Source organism: Mustela putorius, unplaced genomic scaffold (genome assembly GCF_011764305.1).
Source record: "Mustela putorius furo isolate JIRA1106 unplaced genomic scaffold, ASM1176430v1.1 tig00000145_pilon_pilon_pilon, whole genome shotgun sequence".
Lineage (NCBI taxonomy): Eukaryota > Metazoa > Chordata > Mammalia > Carnivora > Mustelidae > Mustela > Mustela putorius.
Genome location: NW_025421294.1, coordinates 41,420,784 through 41,445,179, shown reverse-complemented (window position 1 = coordinate 41,445,179; position 24,396 = coordinate 41,420,784). Strand labels below are relative to the sequence as shown.

Sequence of the window (24,396 nt, the reverse complement as noted above, 5' to 3'; positions counted from 1 at the left end):
TCTGTGTCTTAAAATAAAATAAAATAAAATAAAATAAAAATAAAAATAAAAATTATGACCCTCCCCTTCCATCTTCAAGATAGAAGGGGGCAGACCAGCTACCTCCCTCCAGCCTGGCTTGGGGGTTCAGTATGCTTCTCAGAAGTAATGTCCTTCTTGCTGCTATTTACTAACCAACCCAGGCTGGTTCAGAATAACCAGAATTAGCTGAACCTTTTTTTTTTTTCTTCCCCAAGTATAGTGTTACGGGAAACACAAACATTCAGAAATATCTCATTCATCTTCAGTGGCAGAGAATCCAATTGTTCAGTCTTGGTTTGAGTCCTCAACAATTATTGCAACTAAATTTTAATCAACAGTTTCAGTAACAATATTGAATTTTAAAGTTCCTAGCTACTAGTTAGAGCATGGCTTAGCTGGTACACGGGCAAATCAGTCATTCTGTGGTGATTAACATCTATTCAGAACAGAGAATGTATTATGGGTACTAAATTATCATAGGAATTAATGCAGTCTTTTTAAAGGGCTTAAAATATGTTAATAAATACAATATTCCAACACCTGCAGCTCAAGGAACCAAAGTCATTAAATTATATTTATTATTGCAGGGATCTTGGTGGGGGGAAAATAGTTTAATGAGCATGAATGAAACAGGGGTTCTTTATTTAAAACTTCGTACCTAAAGAAGCTGTTCCCTTTGAGGGGTTATATTAGAGAATCATCTGCTATACAAAAAAACAAATCAGAGACAATAATTTTCTGGCTTTGGAGAATGAACGGGAGGGGTCCTCTGGGGATATGAACTCTCCACTGTCTTCCCATTGAAATTGGGATTTAATTCTCCTTCCCCTGCTGCTTCTCCAGCTTCTGTTTCTACCACCTTCTCACTTACAGTTTACCTAAGAGCCATACCCTCCTTAGAGTTTCTCAATGGTACGCAGTTTTTGTCCACCTCAGGACCTTGGCACATGCTTTTACCTCTCTCATCATGATACTTATTTTGTGGCAATCCACTGGCATATTGCCAGGTTTTGTCCTAAACGAATTGTAATTACTAGCTATTTTAATCCTTGTAGCAGCCTAATGGACTGTGTCCCATTATCATACCCATTTTACAGACAGTGAAATGAGTCCAAGAGAAGTAAAGTGCCTTCCTTACACTAGACCCTGCTGACCTGAGGTACTCTCTTCATCAGAAAGTTCTGCCTCTTTGGAAGGTCAGCTACCATCATCCCACAGATCTCAGTTCAGTTGCTGACCCTGTCACGTTTATCTAAAATCATCCCTACCCCCATTTTTCTCTTTCATGATCCTGTAACCCTTTGCAGTGTGCACTAGTACAGTTTAAAACCATCCTGTGTGTATTTATTTTTAGGTGTCTCTTCCATTCAAGGAAGGTCCATGTCCTTGAAGGCACCAACTATTTTTGTTTGATGCTATATCCTTAGCTGTATGGAAGACACTGCCATTTCATAAATGCTATATAGATACTTGTTTAATGGGTCCTTGAACTCCTATGTTCACCATTGGCTATCTGTAGCCAGAACAAATGGTACTTTTCATCTGTCCATCCGGATGGATAGTCTTTCCAATTTTTTTTCAAATTTTCAAAAAGGAGGGGCTCTTTTTATGATTATAGGTCAGTTGATTAAAAAAATGACACCCCAGCATAATCATTTCTATATTAAATCTGGACCTTTGTACATAAAAGATTGGGAAATGATGATCCAGTGTAACTCCTGTTTGATAGGTAAAGAGAGAAGCCTGGAGGAGAAGCCACTTGGTGCAAGTAAGGGGCTGGTCAGGACAGTGATCAAGACAAACCCCAGTGCTCTTACAGGTGAGCCAGTGTGGTTTCTGCCCCCTCTGCCTTGCTCATACAGTCTCCCAGGCTGACAGCATCCAGAGAAACCCATCAAAAACAGAGAAGTTTTTTCAGACTGACTTTTGCTGCTGCTAAGAACACTGTGCTTGGCAGGTTGGGAGAAGTCGACTGAAGCTCTCGTATTTTTTTTTTAAATCTTGGGGGTGTTCAAGGTGAAAATTAAGTGTCTGAATATCCTCGTGGTGGAATGCATTTGAAATGCTATTTCCTGTTAGGAAGTGGAAGAAGGAAAATAAACAAACACACATTGTGTGGCATTAAAAATGGAGGTCCCAGAGCCACACATCATGCCCAGCGTGAGACACCAGCCTTACAGAAACTGCCTCATTTTCCTGGTTTGCCAACTTGTTGAGGACACACTCTGACTACTAAAACCCTCAACACCATGGTTCTTTACCACCTATGAGCCATGGGCCACACCGAGAATCTGATTAAAGGTTTGGGCTGTATGCCCAGAGAAAATGAATCTATACAGACGTGAAACATTTTGCTGATTATCTCAGGGAGCTTATGGACATTCTTTTGTCCATTTCATGAATTTCTACAGGCCCATGGGTTCTAGTTTAAGAAGCCCTGGTAGCATATAATTATTAGTTAATAATAGTAGTATTAAGCTCTTATTATACATCAGATAACTTTATATAGAGGTAAACACACACACATGCATATATACACACACACACATACATACACATATAAATACATATATGCATGCCTGCATGCATGTGTATATGTATGTAAATTTTTTACTTAATCTTTAAGTATTATGTCTGTTCCCATTTTACAGTGAGGAGACTGAGGCTTAGAAAAGCTAAAGAAGCCAGAAAGTATTAGAACCTGGATTAGAACACAAGTGATCTGATTCAGAGCATAAGGTAGACCTTCCCCAGTTTAGATGTAATGCCATGATAAACTCCGTGGGAGAAAATAAAGGTTAAACAGGACATCTCCAGAATGTCACCAAAGTCTACAAAGGACCAGGAATGTCACCTCTTGGTTTTTGAACTCCTCATGGAGAGGCAGTTAGAATAGTTTCGGGATATCTCCTCTTTCCAAGAACTGCCCTCAACCCTCTGACACACTGAGGGACAGAAACTCCAAGGGGTTTGACATCATTAATCCGTTGGGCTGGAACTAGTAGTTCTTGTGGGTTTATTATAAGCCTGTATTCAGATTATTTTCAATTTGAGAATGTCTATCGTCACATGGGCAGATGGGTCCTGTCTGAATGTGAAACCCTCAAAGGAATATTCAGACCAACAGGGTTGTCAACACACTTTGTAAGAGGCTATTAGTGTGGGGTGTGTTCAATTATTTCTTGCTTTTCCCAAGAGAATAAACAGTGACCCCATTAGAAGTTGCTTTAGAATGTTCCTTTGACCATTTTTTCCTTTTTCTTTCTTTTTAAAAGAAAGAAGTCATTTTTATGTAGGCATGGGTCTTCCTAAGTTAGAACTAAGACTTTCAATGGATATATATACTTCTTAGTTTCTTTTTCATTCATGGGGCTTATCTAGCCATTTTATCTTATATTTAATTTCCTAAAGCATCTGCTTTGGTCCAATCCCCTGGCTGAACACTGAGAATAAAGAAGTGAATCAGATAAAGCCCCTGGCTTCAAGGAGCTTAAGGTCTAGTAGGAGAGCAAGATACTTAAACCGATCGGTGTGGTGTGTTGTGGTGTGTGGTATGGTATGCAAACAAAGGACAGAGTGGTCCGCTCATGTTGAAAAGGTTATGACGACCGACTACAAGAACAGACTGAAGAGAACCAGCTGAACAAAGTGTTTTCTGTAGAACAAAGATTCTCAAATTTCACTGGGTGTCATACGTCTCCAGAGGGCTTGTTGAAACACTTGGTTGGGCCCTAGCCCAAATTTCTACTTCAGTCTATCTGGGCCAGGTCTCCCAGTTTGCATTTTTAACAAGTCCTCAGAAAGTGGTGTTTCTGCCGGTCCAGGGGACACACTCCAAGCTCACTCTCCTAGACCTTCCAGTGCCAAGATAATATAGAAAGTCTTCCTTCTCAGTTTAAGGCTCTTATCCTCCTAATTGGAAAATATTTCATTCTACTCTCTCTCTCTCTCTTTTGCTCTCTGTTGTGATTTTCCTTATCAACATGTGTGTTTCATGCTCTCCTTTGAAATTTGAGCTCTGTGAATTCTGAAAGCTTTCCTTTCTTCTTCCCTTTTTTTTTCTTTTTCTTTTCTTTTTTTTTTTTAAGTATACCTGACTTTCACTTCTTACAGGTAGGAACAGCAGGATACCAGGAAAAATGATAGGCCACTTATATGAATTGTGAGTTGTATAAATTCTTAAGGACGTAGGTCTGCAGGTGTGCCTTTATGCAGAAGCCAACACTAAACAGCATTGTTTCTGACAAGGTTGCCTGGCTGGACATTTGGTCCAAGTTCAGATCAGTTCTTACATATCCTTAGGTCTTCTTAGATACCATAGAACCTAAATTGTGCTCCGGGGGGAGTGAAGAGAGAGTGTCAGAGGCGACGGAGGCACCCCACACAGCCTGAAACAGCAACAGTGCTACAGTCTTGTCATAAACAGAGTCACGTTTCTGGCTCAATGCAATGGAAAATATGAATTCATGTCAGAAAACAAGACCAAATTCCTACATTAATGATTGTCTCTTTTTCTTTATTCTTTTGGTCCATTTTGCACAGGAAATAAGAACCTTGCGGACAGAAAGATCATCATTTGTCAATCCTTTTACGGCAATTTTCCCAGCGTTCTTTCAGCTCTAAATGCTTTTAGTATTTGTCAGGATCCTATAATAGCTTTAATGGGAGGGGAAACAACAGCAAGGACAATAACAACTATTTGCTGCGTAGGAATGAATTGAGTGGCTCTCTCCTTTCTGGACCACAGTGCAAACGGCGGCCGTGTCCATATGTGGGCTTCCACAGGCAGCTGTGCAGCTACTGTTTGCACTTAGACCTTAAGTTGTCTGTAATTTTTATGTGTGTAGGAATGATGCCAATTGAGAGAGAGAATGGACCAAAAAAATATTTAGCATCTCGGAGATGAGACAAGTCAATAAACAGCTTGATTACTAATTCATTCAGGAACAAAAGTAATGGCTTTCTAAACTGAAACGACCAAATCCAATAACTAACTGTTTGTCAGGGCAGTAATAATGGTATTTGTATCTCTTTTAATTGGCTTTAACCTTTCCCTTCATGTGTGCGGTATTAAAAATTTAAAGAGGAAAGTATTTAGAGGCATAGATTTACGGCACTGCGTGGATTACATGCTTTTAATGAGGTCAGGACAATAAAGCACCCGAGCAGAACCTGCTGCCCAGTGATGAATTACTCCCTTTTCCGACAGATAGACTGCAGCGGGTATGTGGGCTCACATGCACGCTCCCGGGCTGGTCTGTGTGGACCGAGGGACTCTCAGCCTTGCTCTGGAGCTAGCGTGGGGTGTCTCCAGTGACAAGGAGTGTGTCAAGAGATTTTCAAAATGCAGAGCCGCCGTGTAACACGTGAGAAAGCGGAAGTTGCCAGACAAAATGCTGTGTTCCCGTGTGACAATGACTGACATAGGTCTGTTTGTGTACAAGGAGATATGCGAGAAGGAAGGATGGAAGGTGCAAGAAGAGAGGCGGGAAGGAAAGGAGAGCAATAGAGATGATTCAAGGGAACACAAAGCGGCGTGCTAGAGACAACTTGCACTGTCTCGTAGAACTGATCGTTCAACATCCTTGCCCAATTCCACCATAACCTTAACCTGAAATTGTAGGTGGTGAGAGTATTTACTCCACAGAAATCAGAAAACGCTTCAAATCAGAGCTGCTTATTTCTGCAGAGCTGATTGTTAAGTTCGATCGGTGTTTCACTGGACACATAACAAACCATCCAGAGTAGTTCTAGCCAGAGAGTGGGTTTACTAGGAGGGGGAGGCAAAGCGTGAGGGTGGGGAGGAGGAAAAAGAAGACATCGTTCCTCTTTATTACAGATCTTCCTTTGTAAAGTTCCTTAAGCACTTATTTATCCATTTCAACAATGTGTTTTATTTTAAAATTTGCAAATATCATGAAAACTTTTTAATAATAGAATCAATCACTCTTACCTTGTAAGTCAGGTGCAAAGCATTCATACATAGAAAGGAAAAACAATGAAAATGCTAGGATTGAGTGGTCAGAGGACTTTAGACTCAGCCGGAATAGTGTCTTTCCATGGTGACAACTTCAAAAGCAGAAACACACACAAAGTGTTAACTTGATCAGTCCCTAAGAGTGGTGTGTTCGCAGTCAGAACCCATCCCCCAGCAGATCCTAGTCAAGAAAGTCACCGTGGTACCTCCAAGTCTCATCTCTTCCCATTGATCAATTGATGCAAATATTAATATGGTCTTTTACCTAATCCACAGCCTTGAGTTGGCAGTCCTGACCTCATTAAAACCATGAAACTCTACTACCGAAGAGAAAAGCACTCTCCTCTGGACAGCAGAGCTGCAGTCCCACTGAAAACAGTACCATCCACATGGGCAAACTGTCTAGCCCCAACTGAAGCAATGCTGATGCTTCTTTTTTGCTACTTTGGGCTGCTGAGTCTCTAGTCAGCCTCAGGAAGGGGCAGAGGGAAGAGACCTCCTGGTTCCCCGCTTCCTTTCCAAATCCCTGTGATGATGTCAGTTTTTCCATCTCTAGAACAGCCACCAAGTCCAGGTGTTATTTTTACTTCAGACCTGGTGACCTTTACATCCTAGGACTCTTACAGATGACAGGCCATTCCTAGAAGCCCATACCTGACTGTTTGTGAAAATCAGCGCTTAATTTTGTAAACCTCTCTTTGTTCATCTGCAAATATTTATGTGCTAGGCACAGAGTTAGCGATGGCAATATGGTGGTGAACACATCAGACGAGGACCTTGCTTTGGTGGAGCTGACTCCCCAGGAAGCAGAGACAGGCATAAATAGGCAAACTAGCAGAACATCAGTGTAAGTCATGTTTGAAAGACCATGAAATAAGGGTGTGAGAGAGAGAGTAACGGCTACTTTAAACCCCCTACTCTAGAGGGGCTGGAGGGGAAATCGTTTCTGAGAGGGAAGCTTGAACTCTGATGTGAATGACAGCAAGAAGCCAGCCATGGGCAGATCTACAAAATGTATATGCTACGTACTTGTTTATGGGGATATTTTTCTGCTCCCATTGAAAGTACACCCACTTTTAAGACACAAGTCCAAGAAGGACAGACTGTAGGTACTTTCTTTCTTTATTGATAATTGTTTTCAAAATAAACTCCTGCAGTGTTCATTGCTCCAAATACTTTTGAAAAAACGTACAAAATCAGGATCACTTGTGTCTGTGTTCTTAACTATCCCAAAGATGTTCACCGGTCAAGGTAGTGGGTAGTAGCATCATTTCCCTGAAAGAAAGAAAAATATATGGCAGTCGTATGTTGAGATGTCATAACCTATGACATCTCACAGTTGTGCATGTCTATATGATTTCAACAAAAAGACTGTGCATTGGAGGGAAATGTTTGTATACTTCTGACCAAGATGTATCTGGGTTCAAATACCAGCACTGCCACTAACTCAGTATCACTCTGAGCATGGGACTGACCCTCTCTGAAGGCTCAAGTACCCTCCCCTGTCACATGGGGATAGAAAAACGCCCACTTCATGATGTGATGGTGAAAAATTAAATAAGATCATGTCTATAAAGTGCCTGGGTCAGAGTAGCTTAGAGCATCCTTGTAGAGAAGTTTCTGGCAATGCTGCTGAACTGCGTCTCAGCAAAGTGAGAATATCATTGCATGGGGACAGAAAGGGCTCATTCTTGTCTTCACTGCAGTCTTTCTGTTGGATGCAGAGCTACAATTTGGGTCTTAAAGTTGTAGTATGTTTTCTAGATTAAGCAAGAAAATTAAGAACACCACTGTCATTTTTTTCAACACGAGCCATAACAAATGGCTTGTCATTTTTTTCAACACGAGCCATAGACAAAAGAGGCATTATCAGGTGGCACCCAGCAAGAGAAAAACCCGTTCTTTTAATCCTTTGGTTATTTACGAGTCTTTTCCCGTACCCTTTCACCTTGTCTCTGGCTTCTTGTAGCCCTTTTTGGTTCTCCCAGAAGCACCAGAAATAAAGCTTGGAACCAACTGGTCAGAGTCCTTGAATCGCATCCTATGTGCAGTACAATTTATACAGCAAAGTGCATTGCCTCAGAATAGAATTGTAAGGACATGCATGAATGCTGACTATATTCCTAGGGGTAATGGAAGCTGCATCTGAATATAAAAATAAAAAAAATCAAAAACCTTGGAAGAAAAACAAACATGACAGAAGCAGCAAGATAATGTTTTTATGTTTTCACCTTTAATTGACTAAAAATATCAATACAACATATTCCTTGGATAGTCTCCTCGACCCCCCTCCCCTCTTTTTAATGGGAGCACAGAGGTGGTTGGGAGGAAGAATATTCACTGAATTGATAAAGCAGTGGTTTCCCCTGGGAAAGTGCAAGTAGAGGGCCAGAAACAGCTTTTTTTCTTTTGAACCCATTTGCATTGTTTGATTCTGTTTCACACCAGCCCGTGCTAGCTTTTAAAATTAAGACGCTACCTTTTTAAAAACTGAGGAGGGAGAGAGAAGAGTTACTTTCTCTCCAAGATAGCTGCGTTGTTTTTAAGTAAGTTTTATTAACAAGTAACAATTACTTTTTTATGATACATTTAAGATAGTGAATTATGAATGACTGAAAATCCCCTCCAGCCTAATTGAGAACCATTATGTCTGGTAATTGCTACTGATTTCTGCAAACAGTCATTTTTCTCTGGCCTATTAACATAATTTGAATTTTTAATTGCCCTTCATAATTGTCTATTGGAGTTAACAAACAGTCCCATTCACCAAAGGGTTTCAGACCAGGCCTGACCCCCTGTGAGCTTGCAGTGGAGACATCTAAGACCACTTGAGGACAGCATGAGGAGTTTGTGGACTCTCAAAATTGAGGTGGGAGCCACTGTGACAAATGTGACATCTTTTGAAGGACCCACCCAGCTGTGGGTTGACACATTTTCAGATTTCTATATCACTGAGTTGGCCTACTCTGTTTTGAAGCTGCCTTACCACAAAAAAGGAAGAGTGTCACACTTTCAACAATTCCAACCAGGACTTTCATCACAGTGCCTTATTTGTTGCACTGTGATAAGTGTGAACATTCTAGTAAAACAGAACATATCCTATTGTGTCCATTTCCTATAGGATTTGTGGGTGGGTACAATTAACTCAGTGACATCAGAAAAGGCAACGACTCCTGGTAAAGATACATATGTACAATTATACACACATACAAACACACACACAAACACACACATGCCACAAAGGTACCTTATGTTCACTTTTTAAAGTTTAAGTAAATTCAGAAAGGTAGAGAAAAATATAAAGAAGAAAATGAGCAATGATCCTACTAATATACAGTATTTTTTGTGTAAGTACATAGATATGTATAATAGTGTTTATATTTGCTCACATGGCTTAGTATTCTTCTAAAATCTTATTTTATAGACTATGTGTGATGGAACATACGGATCCACCATTGGCTACTTAGGTACACCGCTCCTGTTAGATACAGAATTTCTTAGTTTTTACGGCTACAGAGAAAGGGATAGAGGGAGCCGCCGCACCTGTTTCTTGTCCCTCTCTGATAATGACCTCAGGAGAATGTCCTGGAAGTTGAATAATTCAAGGTTGTGAACACACTGTTGAATCACTCTCCAAAAAATTTGTATTTCTCTATATACTCTCCTGTCACTCTATGAGAATGCTGAATTTCCCAGATGTTTCCCAGCATTAGATATTACATTCACTAAACTCTGGGTCCAGTTGTTAATTTAAAAATACACATCCCATCATTTTTTTAAAAGTTGCATTTGTTTGATCACTAGTGAGGTCAAACCTCATTTCATCTCATTACAATTAGCTGCATGGGTGTGCATCTGAGCAGTCCATGTCCACCTCCGCCTTGCCCATTTTCCTATTGAGGTATGTATTTTTATCTTACAGACACAGTCAAGATTTTACATCCTTGATGCTGTTTTCAGTCTGCCTCCAAGCCACCAGGTAGTCAGTGCCTAAATGCCATGGACTATAGAACAGAGCACACAGCTAGTTTTCATGGTATGTGAAATGGGCATTATTTCTGCCCATCATCACCTTTTTCTGCATTTGTAGTCGGGAGAAAGGGTGCAATAATCTTTCATGAAACCATAGCAACACGAACCATAACAGGAAGCCATAAACAAAACTGCCCCAGGGAGCTCTGTAGCTATCTTCCACTTTCCAGGGCCCCTGGGTTCCTGTCTTGGTTTCCCTTGAAATGTCCCCGTGAAGCCCTTTGAAACCTGCAACCGCACAGTATTGAGGCAAGTAGAAAATGCGCATCAGAAATAAGGACGTGAGCCACTAGTCTGAAATCCTAAATCAAAAGCAGTTGTCTCCGCACAAGAATGTAGTGTCCAACATGAAGCAGTATCTAATCAATATACGGATGAGAACTCTGAAGCTTAATGACACAAGAGAAGTTGCAGAGATGCTTGGCAATTCTAACGTGAGGATCTGATTACCAGACTCAAGTCTGTTTCCAGAATTGGGAACTCCAGGGTCCATTTAAGTACCTTTAAACAAAGTTTCCAGCTGAGATATTGATGGGATGCACTATGGGCAGCCGACTTGCTGGTGGGAGAAGAAGTCCAAAGCTAGACATTTGTCCTTGCTTAAAAACTGTCAGTGCTATTTGTATGAATGCGTTCAAAGTGGCCTTGATTCTTCATAGCTTTTTGGATGAGTTCAATGGGGACATCCAGGAAAGGCACTAAACTAATTCCTACATGGAAGCTTCCCATGTTCGATGTCTGCTTGTGACTCTGAGGGAGACATTTATTGTAAAAATAGCAATAGCTAGTTATCATTCCTGACACATCCCATGCTTTCAAATTGAAACTAACCACCTTATTACTCTTCTTTCTGCTCCCAGAAGGAAGTCCGGGGATGGCACATTTTTCTGTGCTTCCCATCTCTGCCCTATTCCTTGCATACTTTGTTTCAAACTCAGTTTTCTCAGAGGAGGAACTGGAAAAACTTGCTTTCTTCATCACCTAAAGAGCATTGTAGAAATTTAAGGTAGCATGAACCGGGGTTTCAACCATGAACTTGGGCTCTGTTTTTTAGAGCTTAAATAACACACAAAGGTTTTTTGGAGACAGTGTGGTTTCCTTTGAGGAACTCTGTAGGCATCTGATGGCTGAGGGGCTCCAGATCGGGAGTCAGAAACTGGTTTGAATTCTGGGTTTGCCACTTTCTGGCTTCAAGAAGTTGTTGCGAGTGTAGGGAGATAGGGTTGTTGTCAGAATTAAGTGAAATGGCATGCCTATACAGTATGCACTCAACTGTTTCTAAAGGCTGTCATTATTAATAAAAGTTGACAAAAATTATTTTATCCAGCATTCAAGACATCTGTGGATCAAGTGTTTACGTTTTCCTCACTTAGGCGTCAACATCTATGTTCCCAGCTGATTCCTACAGGCCCGGTCCTGCTTCTGTGTAGCAACTGAATGGGAGAATATGGAATGACTTAAAAGATGCCAGACGAATCTTTGCCCTGAAGCCAACTGTTTATTCAGCTCATTCAACTAACAAATAATTTCACTGGTGATTTATTGTTTTTTCTCAGTGAAATTTTCCTTCATACATCCATAATTAAAAAGGGTGCAGAGCAGTAAATCGGTGAACCTGTCATATAACATTTGTTAGCATCGAAAACCAAGGCATCATAGCTTTTAGGAGAGAAAAATGTAGAGGTTAGGTAGAACCTGAGATGCAGATGTGTTTTAACAGGATTTTATTTTGGAAATGAAAGACTGCGTGTGTGCCTACTCACATGCGAGCATGCGTATGTTTAAAGAATTGAAAGCAAAATATAAACTAAATGTAATACTATGTCCTCCATTACGATGGCCTAATTTTAACGAGCACATGCCGTGTTTCTAGTTTCTTTTAGAAAAAGAATACTCTTTTTTTTTTTTTTAACAATGGGAAAACTTCCCAAGGACGGGAAAGAAACTGAAGTACCTACGTAATTCACAAGATGTCCTTATTTAAGGCACACCCAGCGCACGCCTTGCTCCAAAGCAAGTGTAAAAGGAACAATAGTTAAGCATTTGAATGTCAAGCTGACTCTAGGGAAAGAAAAGTGTAACTTTGCCTGGGAGCTCAGAGCAGAAGAGCTGGGACCCTCAGTTTTATGCTAAACTTAAGACACAGATTTGGAATTCTGTAGAGCGTGATGCATGGATCTCATAATAATACTTTGGAACTTATGAGAGAGAAAGGACAGCAGGCATTAAAGATGAGTGTTTTCTGCCCAACAGGTTCCACTATAACTGAAGGATTCTACACACATAAAAAATGAACTTGATACAAACTGTTTCATTGATCCTAGAGCACCCTACTTCTTCCGGCCTCCTTCCTCTCCCCACCCCCATGCTAACTGAGAACCCAACCCCATAAATCAGCAAACAATCTAGAAGCCTCATTAAGCCTCCAAGCAGTGCCTAGTCTCACAAGAGAATAGCATTTTGAAGGAGACAGAGAGTAGCAACAGATATAATCACGAGGAAGATAAACACCAGAATAAAAGAAACATCAATAAAATATACCATGCACCATTAAGGACCACCTCCAGATAAGATGCTCAGCATCGCAGTAAAAATCACAAGTGAATTAATGTCAAAAAAAAAAGAATGTTTGGTCTATCAGGCTGTGTCAGACTCTGTTGAAAATCATGTCCGCCTAGGGAACTGTCAAGCTTTCCCAACCTCCATTTGAGGGGTAATTGTGCCAGTGACTCTGAATGCTGAGAGAGACCTTGCCACATCACTTTTCATTGCACAAAACACCCAATTTGTTGGAGCAACTGTGTGTCACCCAGTCGGGCTGGTCATTCATTCCAAGAACCAGTTCACTTTTATTTAAAATTGTCACCCTCACTTTTGTAATATTTTATTTTGGTAGATTTGAAATTACAGAAATAGTGGAAAGAACACGTGTACATCCCAGACCATGCTCACCCGTTGTGTGTGTTTGCCCCATTTGTCATTTGCTTTATCATTCTGTCCCCCACTTCTCTCTGCCTTGCTCAGTAATATTCCCTTTCTCTGCCTCTCTCTCACCAGCCCCCCACACACTAATTTTCCCAGAAACAGTTAAGAGTAAGTTGCCTCCACATCAAGCTCACTTACCCCTGAGTACTTCAGTGTGTGTTTCCTAAGAACAAAAACATTCTCTTCCATAACCACGGTCCAGGTGCCAAAGCATAAAGTTAGCACTGATACATGATCTAATCCTCAGTCCATATGTAAATATCATCCATTGCCCCGAATGGGCTGGTGTCTGCTCTTGCTTCCCTGGGCTGGAGATCATTTCAGGATCACACGTAGCATTGTGTTTCATGTCTTTTCTGTCTCCTTTAACCTGAAGGAATTCCTTTGCCTTTGTCTTTTTTGGTGGTGACATTTTAAAACTTTTTAGTTGTCAAACGTGTGTGTGTGTACATACATCTTATATATAATAGTAGGCACTTGAAAAGCATTATATAGATATATATATATAGAGAGAGAGAGATGTCCGTATCAGTCCAGTGAATTTCCAGACAGATCACACTCATGTTACCAGCTCCAAAGTGAGAAACGGAACATAAACCCAGCACCCAACAGCTTTCCTCAGCAGTTAACTTTGCAGGGCTTGCTGTAGAGCAAAAAGAAATGTAGAAACGCGAATTCTTTCTTTCTGACCAAATTCAACTCTTTCATCCCAGAATATCTCTCACAGGTCTCTGAGTGCTACCGCTCAGTGGCAACCCAGACATCTTGGCCTTTCAGACCAAGAAGGAGGCATTGCTGTCTCCCATGGCTTACATGAGGCCAAGTGTTTGGCGTAATGAACGGTAGACAGGGGGAGGGTATTGTTTACATCCTCAGATCAGAACTTCTTAAACTGTGTGTGGTGAAGGAGGCTTTTATTCTCCAATTTTTAAGGGACTCTTTAAATATGGTCTTTCTGCACAGGACCTGTGTGCACCTTGTACTGTATGTGACTTCCCAAGGGCGAGGTTGACCTCACCCAAAATGGTGACTCATTTCTATTAATCAGGTGCTTGATTGTGGCAATGTTAGGTAGTTTCTAATCAAATTTTCTAACCATTTTCTTACAACCCCTGTATTTCTCCCCTTGGACGCTGGTTGGTTGGGGCTCATGGGCCACACGTGGAGCAGCCCTGGACTAGGGCAGGTAGCGCCGGTCAGTCAGAGTTGAGCTGCTTTATATCCTCAAAGAGCATTCCCAAGTTCTCTGCCTGCTTTAGACCACCATCCAGTGGCCCTGCACAGTGCTGATCTCAGTTTGTAATAACGCTTTTATTTTTGAGACGACTTCATTAGTGTCTAACACCCTCCCCTGACTCTGAACTTCATGAAACAGAGAGTTCTTCGTTTTGCCCACCAGTGAATCTTCCACAGTGCCTGATGTGTAATAGACACTCAAGAAAAGACAGACAGATGAAAGAGTGACTTCATCAATAGTGTCTTGAGAATAACGATGAAACAAAATAGGACCACGAGTTAACACGGGATCTGTTAACCCCATTAGTACTGCATTTGGCATAAAAGGAAGGGATCGTTCTTGCTCTGAGAATATAAGAATATTTTGTTTGGATTTTTTATTTTAGTTTTAAATGGGAGAAATCACACTATTGAAAACACTGAGCTGCGCCTTATATATAATAGTAGGCACTTAAAAAGCATTCATTTCTAATTAATCATTTTGAGAGCATAGCACTACTTTAGCTGTTAAGCTGCATGTTACTATTTTCAGGAAGTTCTATATTTGTCTAACTGTATTTCTTTCTTCCTTTCTTTGAGAGTCAAATTTAGCCAGGCCTCATTTCAATGTTTATTCTTAACATATGCAGGGGTGGGGTTGCAAAGTTATATTTTACTAAGCAACCAGAGCTGGATTTATTCAGAAAAAAAGAGAGAGAGATTATAGATGGTTTGCAGGAGAAATGAGGTTTTGAAAACAAAACCTATGAGCAGATTATTTTCAAGAACTTCAGTAGGTTTGCTGCTTCTTCCACACATAGAGTGATGATAATAAAGGTTTAAGTTTGATTCATTGGGAACTATTCCCAAAATGTCTTAAGACTTTCTCAACTGTAGGACCCTAATCACCAGGGCAAACACTTGAAATTACTTGCTTTGTGTTTCCAAGTTCTGATGATGGGGGGTATATGGTCTGTGCTGTGGGGCTCTGCCTCGGATCAGGGCATACTGGTGTCAGTAGGACCCTTAGGAATGTCTTTCATGGTAAGACATCTCTGCTGGCTGAGTGAATCTTGAATAGTGCAGATAGGAATCTGAAATACACATGTCCTCACCCCTCTCAACATTGTTTTCTCAGTCTCCAGGTGGCTTTTGTTAGGGCTTATAACTCCAGGGTGGCATTTTAGGAGAACCAGTGGGGAAAGAAAAGGTAGTGTAAATGTAAAAGATACAGCTCATTCTGTCTTTGAAATTGTTGGTGTGAAAAAAGCTCAACAGTGTTTTATTTAAACAAGGTCGGCTTCGACCTTGATTGACTTGCAGTAAATTGCCTGGTACTAGAGGCAAAAGGAAGTGGAGAGAAAAATGGCAATCAGCACCAAATGTTTCACATATTGATTGACAAGCACCAGAGATGTGCTAGAGTGAGATAAATTGGCCAGCAGGGCCCATCTTGACAGCTCCTGAGATGGGAAAATTATTCTTGTTAATTTGCTGCGGGAACCTTGTCATTTACGGAATGCACATGTGAGTGTCTCCTAATTGTGTAAACAAAGTTCAGATTCCTAGGCAGCCTTGTTCTGTTATGGGATTTGGTAATTTGGGGCTATGCATCACCAGAATGCATTCGTAAATGGCTCTCAAACTTTGGGAGGACACCAGCTTTAAGCAGGCATTTGCAACTGAGATACAGGAAATTTCTTGCCAGACTTTTCCTACTTAACAGTCGGTTTCAGGCACACTCGAGTCAGTGAGCTCTCCTTCTACCAATATTTCATGGTTCCCTCCTGGCATAATGGCTCTAATTGGCTTTATCTTGCTTCCACTTGAGTTTGGAGTTTTCAACTATGTAAAAGATAATGTTTTAGAGATTGGAGGGTGTCCAAAAAAACTTTCTCATACTTTTCTTATCTTTACTCTTCAGTATCTCCACCTTTCACTGTTACTTTCCTACTTACTTCTCTAACCTCTTCCTCCTCTTCCTCTACTCCTGCCATGCTGAATTCATGAATGTCTGTCGTTTCTAGCCAACTCCGCATACCTCTTCTTGTAAAATGGACTGTATTTTATACCACATATTGCAAGACTGCCAGAGACATCCATCTAGAAGTCAACTTTCAGGTTTGTTTGCCCTTTTTTTTTTTTTTTTGCAAATTGGGTAAAAAAAAAAACAAACAAAACAAAACAAAGAACTTTTTACTTTAAGAATATAACCTAAACAATTGAAATAGGGGTTTCTTAGTTTCTATTTTTTCAAGTAGAAACACACCCCTTCATTACTTTCCCTTTCTTCTTTACCTCCATTTCTCTCTCTCTCTCTCTCTCTCTCTCTCCCTGAATTTTTCAGAGCATGTCTCAGTTCTGAATTGGGCAGGAATGATACTTACTTTCATATAAAGGGACCAAGTGGAAAAGAACTCTAACATCAAAGGCCTGTTCTTAATCACCCTCATTAATGTCACAGCTCAGAATAATGTATCACTTTCCCACTGTCTAAGAGGAAGAGCCAGACTCAAACATATTCACACTTTCCACATTCCTCTGTGCAGACTGCTTTAGTATGAAGTTGTTCTGGTCTTAGGTTGCAGAGGTTGGGAGCAGCCTGGAATGTGGAATAAGATAAGGGGTTGCTGGGACCTGAAATGACCTGGGGAACGTAGACCCTGTGGAAGGCATCCAATATTATCCTTACAGACAGGTGGACCCTGTTCTGCAGAGTTTGTGATTTCCAATCTAAATTTACTTCAGACATTTCCAAGACCACATCCTCTCATTTCTTAATTTTTTAAAAAGATTTTATTTATGTGGGAGAGAGAGAACACGCGCATGAGCACAAGGCAGGGAGATGAGGGCAGAGGCAGACAGACAAGCAGACTCCTCCCTGAGCCCCATGCGGGGCTCCTTTCCAGGACCCTGAGATGATGACCTGAGCTGAAGCCAGATGCTTAACCAGCTTTAACCACCTGAGCTGCCGGCATGTGCCCTCCACCTCCTCGCCCACTCATTTCTCATTTTTATCTTCAAAAGAGTCAGGGGAGGTAAGTACATAGAATTCTATTTTCCCTACTTCTCACTGGAAACACAATCATCAAAAACTGCACTCGGTTGGTAGCTAGAGGCAGGGGAGGGCCCCAGCCGCTAATTCGAGCTGCTCTTCCCATGGCCATGCCTGTGTATTACTTTACACCGACTCAGCATCATGCAAGACCTCCTTCTGGACTCCTTCTTCCAGGCCCCCAGCTTTGAGCGAAGTCGATTTGAAAAGTGTCTCCGCATTCCATTTGTCAACAACCCTCCTTCCCCAGGGAATGTTCACTGTCCCTCTTCTGCGTTCCCCTGCTACCTTAAGCCCATCCCTTCGAGAGCAGGGACCCCATGGAAAATGGAGCCGCCCGTTTCCCTTTGTGTGTCCGTCACCAAAGGGTGAATTCCCGGTGAATTCCGAGCGGGTTCCCGTGGGGTCCCTCCTTTCTAGCGCAGCCCTGCTGGCGGTCAGCCCTCAGGGGAGGCGTGCAAATGGAGGCAAATGGTAGGGTAGGCAGGTAGAGCACCCCTGCTCTCAACCTCTTTCTTCATCGGCGTGTTTCTTTGGTGCCTGACCGGCGAATCATTTGATTTAAAAATGCTCCTGAGTCAGAAGAGAGGGAAAGGGAGCCTCTAGCCTGTCAGCAGGGCTTAGATCATTAGAAAATCTTCACCCCTCAGTAGCCTGACAGTGCTGGGGAGTCTTTTTTAGACTGCTCAGGTGTTGTTTACAAGGTGCCAAGAATCTTTTAAGTTGTTGAGAACAGATGAATCCATGGAGAAAAATGCTACAAATAACATTGAAAATTTAAATGGTAGGATATTTTGGGTTTCTTGGATGAACAAATTAATAGCCTGGGACGCGCTTAAGAACCACATCCCCAAGCCTAAGGTTTCACCAGGGACTTATTTATTGGGGGAGAAAGCCTCTTTGTGTTGTCCCTAAATGGCTCTCTTGCTCTACATAAATGAACTTGGTCTCTCCCCATCTGCCTCCAGTGGATCACATTCCCAATCCTGTTATCTTAAGGACACTAGGGCCCTGGTACCAGAGAATCTTGCTTTTGTACTAGAACACAGAAGCCATTTATCCTATTTTATCCACACACAGATTTTCTCCTTTCCATCCCCTTTTTGGGCCACCTAATAACTGTTTGAATGCTTCCACCCACAGTGAACTTACTCCCATGCAAGAAAGCCCATCCCACTTGTCCACTAGTCAGATCATTAGACAGTATGTCCTTCTATTTAGTCAGATGCTTTCTCTTATCTCTTCTATTCCTTGGCTCCTAGTCTCACCTCTGCAAAGAAAATAAATGCCAAAATCCTCCTGTAGGATCGGACTAATCTGTCCCTGTGCACACCAGACCCTCCGTGTGCGTCTCCGGTTTTCCTAGCGAAGCGTCTTAGTTTTCTTCGGATCTTCACCTGATTCACATTTACCCGCCCCCACCCAACACCATCCTGCCAATTTTCTTAGGAATATCTTCCCCTTTACAGATGTCCATCTTGAAAGGTTATTGCCTCTATGAGTATGTTCTGACTATCTTACAGCAGGACTTGCAGTCTGGTTTGTCTTGATCAGAACCTTGACTTCTATTAGTGATTTGTTTGAGCCAAACACATCAATCAGTGTGTCATACCATAGCTTCTGATAGAAAACCCCAAAGCCTTTTTCATATGTGCTTCTGTAGAATCCTATTTTCCTAGCTAGTACCTGTATAGGTTTTTCTTCTCTTATCCTAAATGCAGAACTTCACATTTACCCTCTTAGATTTCAGTTGAGATGCTTCAGATGTGTTTGGATCTTCATTTACTCTCTTGTTGGAAATAGAAGCATTTAATTCTAGCACTATGTTCTCTACAAATATGTTAAGACTATTATTTGTATCCTTACTCAATTTTTCACTGAGAATGTCCACCAGTGGAACTTGTGGATATTACTGGGAACATGCAGAAGATAGATGGGTCACAACAGGTGATTGAATAGGTCATGAGTGCTGGATCGATCACAAAAGTTGCTCCAAAGTGTTAAAGGGCAAGTGTGTAATAATCAAACCACCACAGATTTTACTCTTGGATTGAAAATTCAGGTGTCTATAAAAACCAGTTAGATCATGTGAATGAATGAAATAGCCAGGGATCAGAAGAGGGAATGGTGAAGACTGTGGTAAATTGGAGAGTATATATTTAATAAAGGTCATTAAAATGCAATTAAAAGGAAAACAAAATCCCACTACTTTGGTCAAAATATATATGTCTGTTTGCCAGATGAAACCAGTGGGTTGCCATTGGACAGTCTCGGCTCTAGAGAGCAGCATTAGAACCTGAGAATAGGGGGCACCTGGCTGGCTCAAATTGTTAAGTGTCTGCCTTCGGCTGAGGTCATGATCTCCAGGTACTGGGATCGAGCCTTATATCAGGCACCCAGCTCAGCAGGAAGTCTGCTTCTCCCTCTGCCTCTCCCCCTGCTTGTGCTCTCTCTGCCTCTCTCTCTCTCAAATGAATAAATAAAATCTTTAAAAAAAAAAAAAAAAGAACCAGGGAATGGATTTGTAAATTTCTCCCATATGACAGAAATCCCCAGGCTCTTAAAGATTCCATGGATTCTCACTCCTGAATAGCATCTAGGCATGTTTCCTCCTTGGGTAGTTGATTCACTAACTGGTGATTTTTTTGCCAGAACTGGCAGTTGATGGAGTTATTTCTGTTTATTGTTGATCTGATGGCTCTCAGATAACTAAGTTTCCTGTTTAAAGAATTTGGGAGCAGGCTAGACATTTGTCCCACTTTTACTTTATTCCCAGCACTCTGCTGTGGGTGGTTTTGATACTGGATAAGATGAACCACTTCAAGCAGACCTTCCTTAAAACCATGTTGCTTATGTGTCCATTTCCTATTACTAGTCTAACAAATTACCACCATTTTAGTGACTTAAGACAACTGAGATTTATTATCTTGTATTTCTGGAGGTGACAAGTCCAAAAGCAGTTTGAGTGGACTAAAATCAAGGTATCAGTGGGTCAGCATTCCTCCTGGAGGCTCTAGGTAGGAATCTGTTTCCTTGCCTTTTCCACTTGTAGAGGCCCCTTCTTTACATTTTTTGACCTTTCTTTCTGTGGTCATATCTCCTCCTTGAACTCTGTCCCTCCTGTCTCCCTCTTGTCTCCCCAATTCAAGATCCTTAACTATATCTGCAAAGTCCCTTTTACCATGCAAGATGACATATTCACAGGCCCCATGAATTAGGGTATGGATGACTTGTACCCATCACGTATGTTTGTAATTGAATTATAATGATGGCCACGAGGTCAGCTAGAGGGAGGAAGCACTCTGCTTTTTAACATTCATTCTCACCAACTATGGGAGCTATAGGCAGGAGAGTTTCATTGAGGAGGAGGATTTCACTTGGATTTAGATGACTGTCACAATCTGTGTTGTGAAGACCTCTCTCCTGAGATGAAAATTTAAAACAAAGTTGTTTCCTCCTCCCACACTTAATCCAGCAACAATGTAGCCCAACTTCTGAAAGTAAGCAAAACCATAAATAAGATTCAGGAAAAGACTTGTAGTTTATATCCTAGGGGCTACTCGGGAGGATGGAGGCCATAAAGGTAAGGCTTAGTGAGACTTGAGGCAGAACTTATCTCCAAAGCACCTGGGACCTGGGCTATGAAGAGAAAGCAAGAAACCCAGATCTTCAACCAGTCATCAAGGGCTGACTTCAGGTATCACTACCCCTCCACCCCCCACCTCCCCCCCACCTCCCCACCCCCGCCCAGTTAGCTTGCAGGGAATTAATAGTAGTTCTGTAATGCTGGATTCGGAGATTGGTGTGACATAGATGAGGTTTGGCATTAAAAATGCTAAGTAATTACAACTCTGAATTTTCTCGTGTTCATTCACAAATGTGTGTGATCTTTCCCACCTAGTACTATCACTGTTAAAGTGCATGAATCTCTAATTGTTATCCTAGTCCCAGGAGATAAATTTTTCCATGGAACCCAGCAGCAAAGAGCAAAACCTTGAAACCTACTTATGAAGACATGTGTCAGCCTTTGTGTGGAGATCTCCATTTCACAGCTTAGAAATTCTGTTGTTTGCAGTAAGTGGAAGCTTCACGAGGGTGGAGGTTGTTGATCAGTGGGAAGATCTACTGAAAGTGGAGGGCAGTGGTGGATAAAGTCTGTGAGAGACCCAAGTTTATCTTAGTTCTCTGACCCATGATTCCGAGACCTGGTATGAAGTTCTTTGTCTTAGATGAGACGATACTTGCTTAATGCTTGTGTGTATAGTCATTGATTTTAAAAAGGGTGGTGTACATATATATACACCCAGATTTGTCCTAGTCACTGATGATATCGAACAAAGAACTCATAATGCCAAATACTACAGAAATATTTGGTAAGGTGAGAAAACCTATCATCTGTTTCCCTTCTGGATGTTTTATCATCTACTTGTTTTAGGGTATAAAAAGTTCCTCCTGCAAGTCTTCTGATTTTGGTCTTGGATATAATACTAGAGCTCAAGGGTAGAATTTTGATTGCAAATAATAAAAATGTTCTAGGACTTGAGCTTTGTAGTGGACACTTCTGTTTTTTGTGGGAAGCAGCAGCAGCAGGGGGAAAAAAAAAGTCTTCTAGTCAAGACTTGATTGGGTGTTTTTGTTGGGGACAAGAGGGGATTCCTGCAGCTCACATGCTTGGGAGGGAAGGTGGGTTGGAAAAGAAGGAAATAGAACTGCCGTGTTTCTTCCTTGTCTCTTCATTTCTTTCCTACAAGAACTAATAGAGATCAAAGTGTTACTATCTCTTTTGGAAATGTCTCTGACTGTTAGGGTGAAATTCGTTGATACTTTCTTAATTGAATTTATGATCTTTTTTTTAAATGGAGAGGATGGTAATGTTAGCTGTTTATTGCCTAATATTAATTGTGTGACACACAGAATTTTGCCCACTCCATAATTCCCATCCCCCCATTACTGTATCTTTGATACCCTTAATGGAGAGCCAGCAGCTAGGGATGTTTGAAATAATATTTAAATTGCTTGAGAAAAACTTCTAATTAAGCTATTGGGAAATAGATAGATAGATAGATCTATCAATCTGTGTTAAAAATGTGGGTAGTCGATGTGCTTTTCAACTTTTGTAGGGTTTAGCAAGTTTAAACCATTCAAGTCAAAGGCAGAACTAATAAGAGCATAGTTGAACTTAATATATTATGTCAAGATTTACAGTAACAAATTATTGTTTTTCAGCTATGGAGATATCATTAAGCATATGCCAAGCAATCAGCACATGACTGTAATAGGTTCATGAAGGAAAGGCTTTTTCTAATCGTATTCAGTGGTGTTTTTCCCAAGACAGCAACAGCTTTTATAAAATGATGGTTATATCTCCTCATTATAGAATCTAATCTCCCCAAAAGACATTCAGCAGCTGCAAAACGCTAGCATCTTTTAGTTGTAAATTGTTTTTTTATTATTTATCCCTATTTAACTAAAGAAGAAATGGCCATCAGATGATTTAACAAGACGAGAATTTAGCGGTTTTAACATTTGACAGCACCCAATTGTTAGCCCATGCATTGATCTCTTTACATCTGGGCTTAATGGTAATTGGTGTTTCTTTGCTTTCATGCCTCTACTGTATAAGCTGAGTATGAGTCTGATTAGAAAGCAAATGTGCACGATCGGCTCTTTTACATTTCTCCTTAGCATGGAATTCCAAGTCTCGGGTCCTCCTCGTAGCATTTTAGAACCTGCAGGATCAGATGAAAAGGAGCCCATGTGCCCAGCCTGTAAGTCCTGTTTTCCTAGCAGGTGTCATGATGAACTGGATTTGTTACCCACAAAGTGACAGAGGAGAGTGGGCAGGATAGAAACCTCCGTTTGAGTGATGGACATTATGATTTACTGGTGCACTTCCCGGGGCAAATGATGCCCCACAGCGGGAGCCCTTGGGGAAGCCATCATGCTCTGTTTGAGGCTGTTCCGAGGAATTTAAAAATAAAATGGCATTAATGAGTTTTCGCATCACTCCATTGGTAGAACTCTCAGGGGACAGCCGACCAATTTAAATAAATAAGGTTCCATAAGCCTATGGGAGATTACAGGGCTAAGACATTCATTTTAATCGAGGCTCCATTTGAGAAGAGGAAATTTCACTCATAACATAGTTTTAAGTTGAGGGTTCCAACGTGATTTTGCAGTGATATTTCCTTTGTTAGTGTTGTAAGGAAAACATTTGCCTGCCTTTACAGGATTTGGCATATTTTCCTGGAAAGGTCTGAAGGGGTTTCTCCACCATTAATACTGCACTCCAATCTAGAATGGTGGGTCACTCAAAACCAATTAAACAACTGTTTCATTCCGTAGACTGTCACAATTTGCTTCCCACTTACTCTGTGCAGATTGCAATTGTATATTTGTGGCCAATTTCTATCCAAGCTTTAGTTTTTCAACTTTGTAGATAGAAATTCATCTTCTAGTTCTGTAATAAAATGATTCAACTGTAGTAAAATTCAAATAAGACCAAAAAAAAAAAAAAAAAAGACAACCTTCCAGAGCTTTTCACAAATAGCCGCTTCCCTATCATGATAAGTGGGAACTTTGGACTGTGGTGAATCTACATTTCTACTTAATAATTGTACCCTTAATGCTGTTTACCATTTCATTTGTATTATTTATATGTCAACCAAAGGGTATGAACACTAAAAAATAATTTCACATCACCTATCTTCCATTTCTTTTTATTTTAAAAGCCCCGAAGTTATAGTTCTCCTATAAATAATAATAAAAAGGCGCTCTATGAATATTTCAGCAGAGATCCCCATCTACTCACACACACGCACAAATACATATTCTCTAATATATACACGCACCCCTCCCTACAAATTAACTGTGCCTGAGGCTTGCAAGAAAATCAGGTCAAGCTAAAGGAGAAATCGGAGAACAGGACCAAAATTAATTTACTATTCTGTACCACATGTGAATATGAGTTTGCAGGGGAAAATGGCTTATTTTCTGGACCATTCCTATCCCTGAATACATTGAGAAATTTTAACTCTGAGTATGTCTCACATTGTCTTACCCAAACAACGATAAAAGTTCAACTCTCTCCGCTTTGATTTTATTAGGTTTC

At 40.9% G+C, this 24,396-nt stretch overlaps 1 protein-coding gene across 4 annotated transcripts in view; it reads left to right on the top strand.

Annotated features, from left to right (window-relative positions):
- Positions 1-24,396, top strand: part of TENM2 (teneurin transmembrane protein 2) — a 1,128,378-nt gene that overhangs the window by 712,002 nt on the left and 391,980 nt on the right. The window lies entirely within an intron of this gene.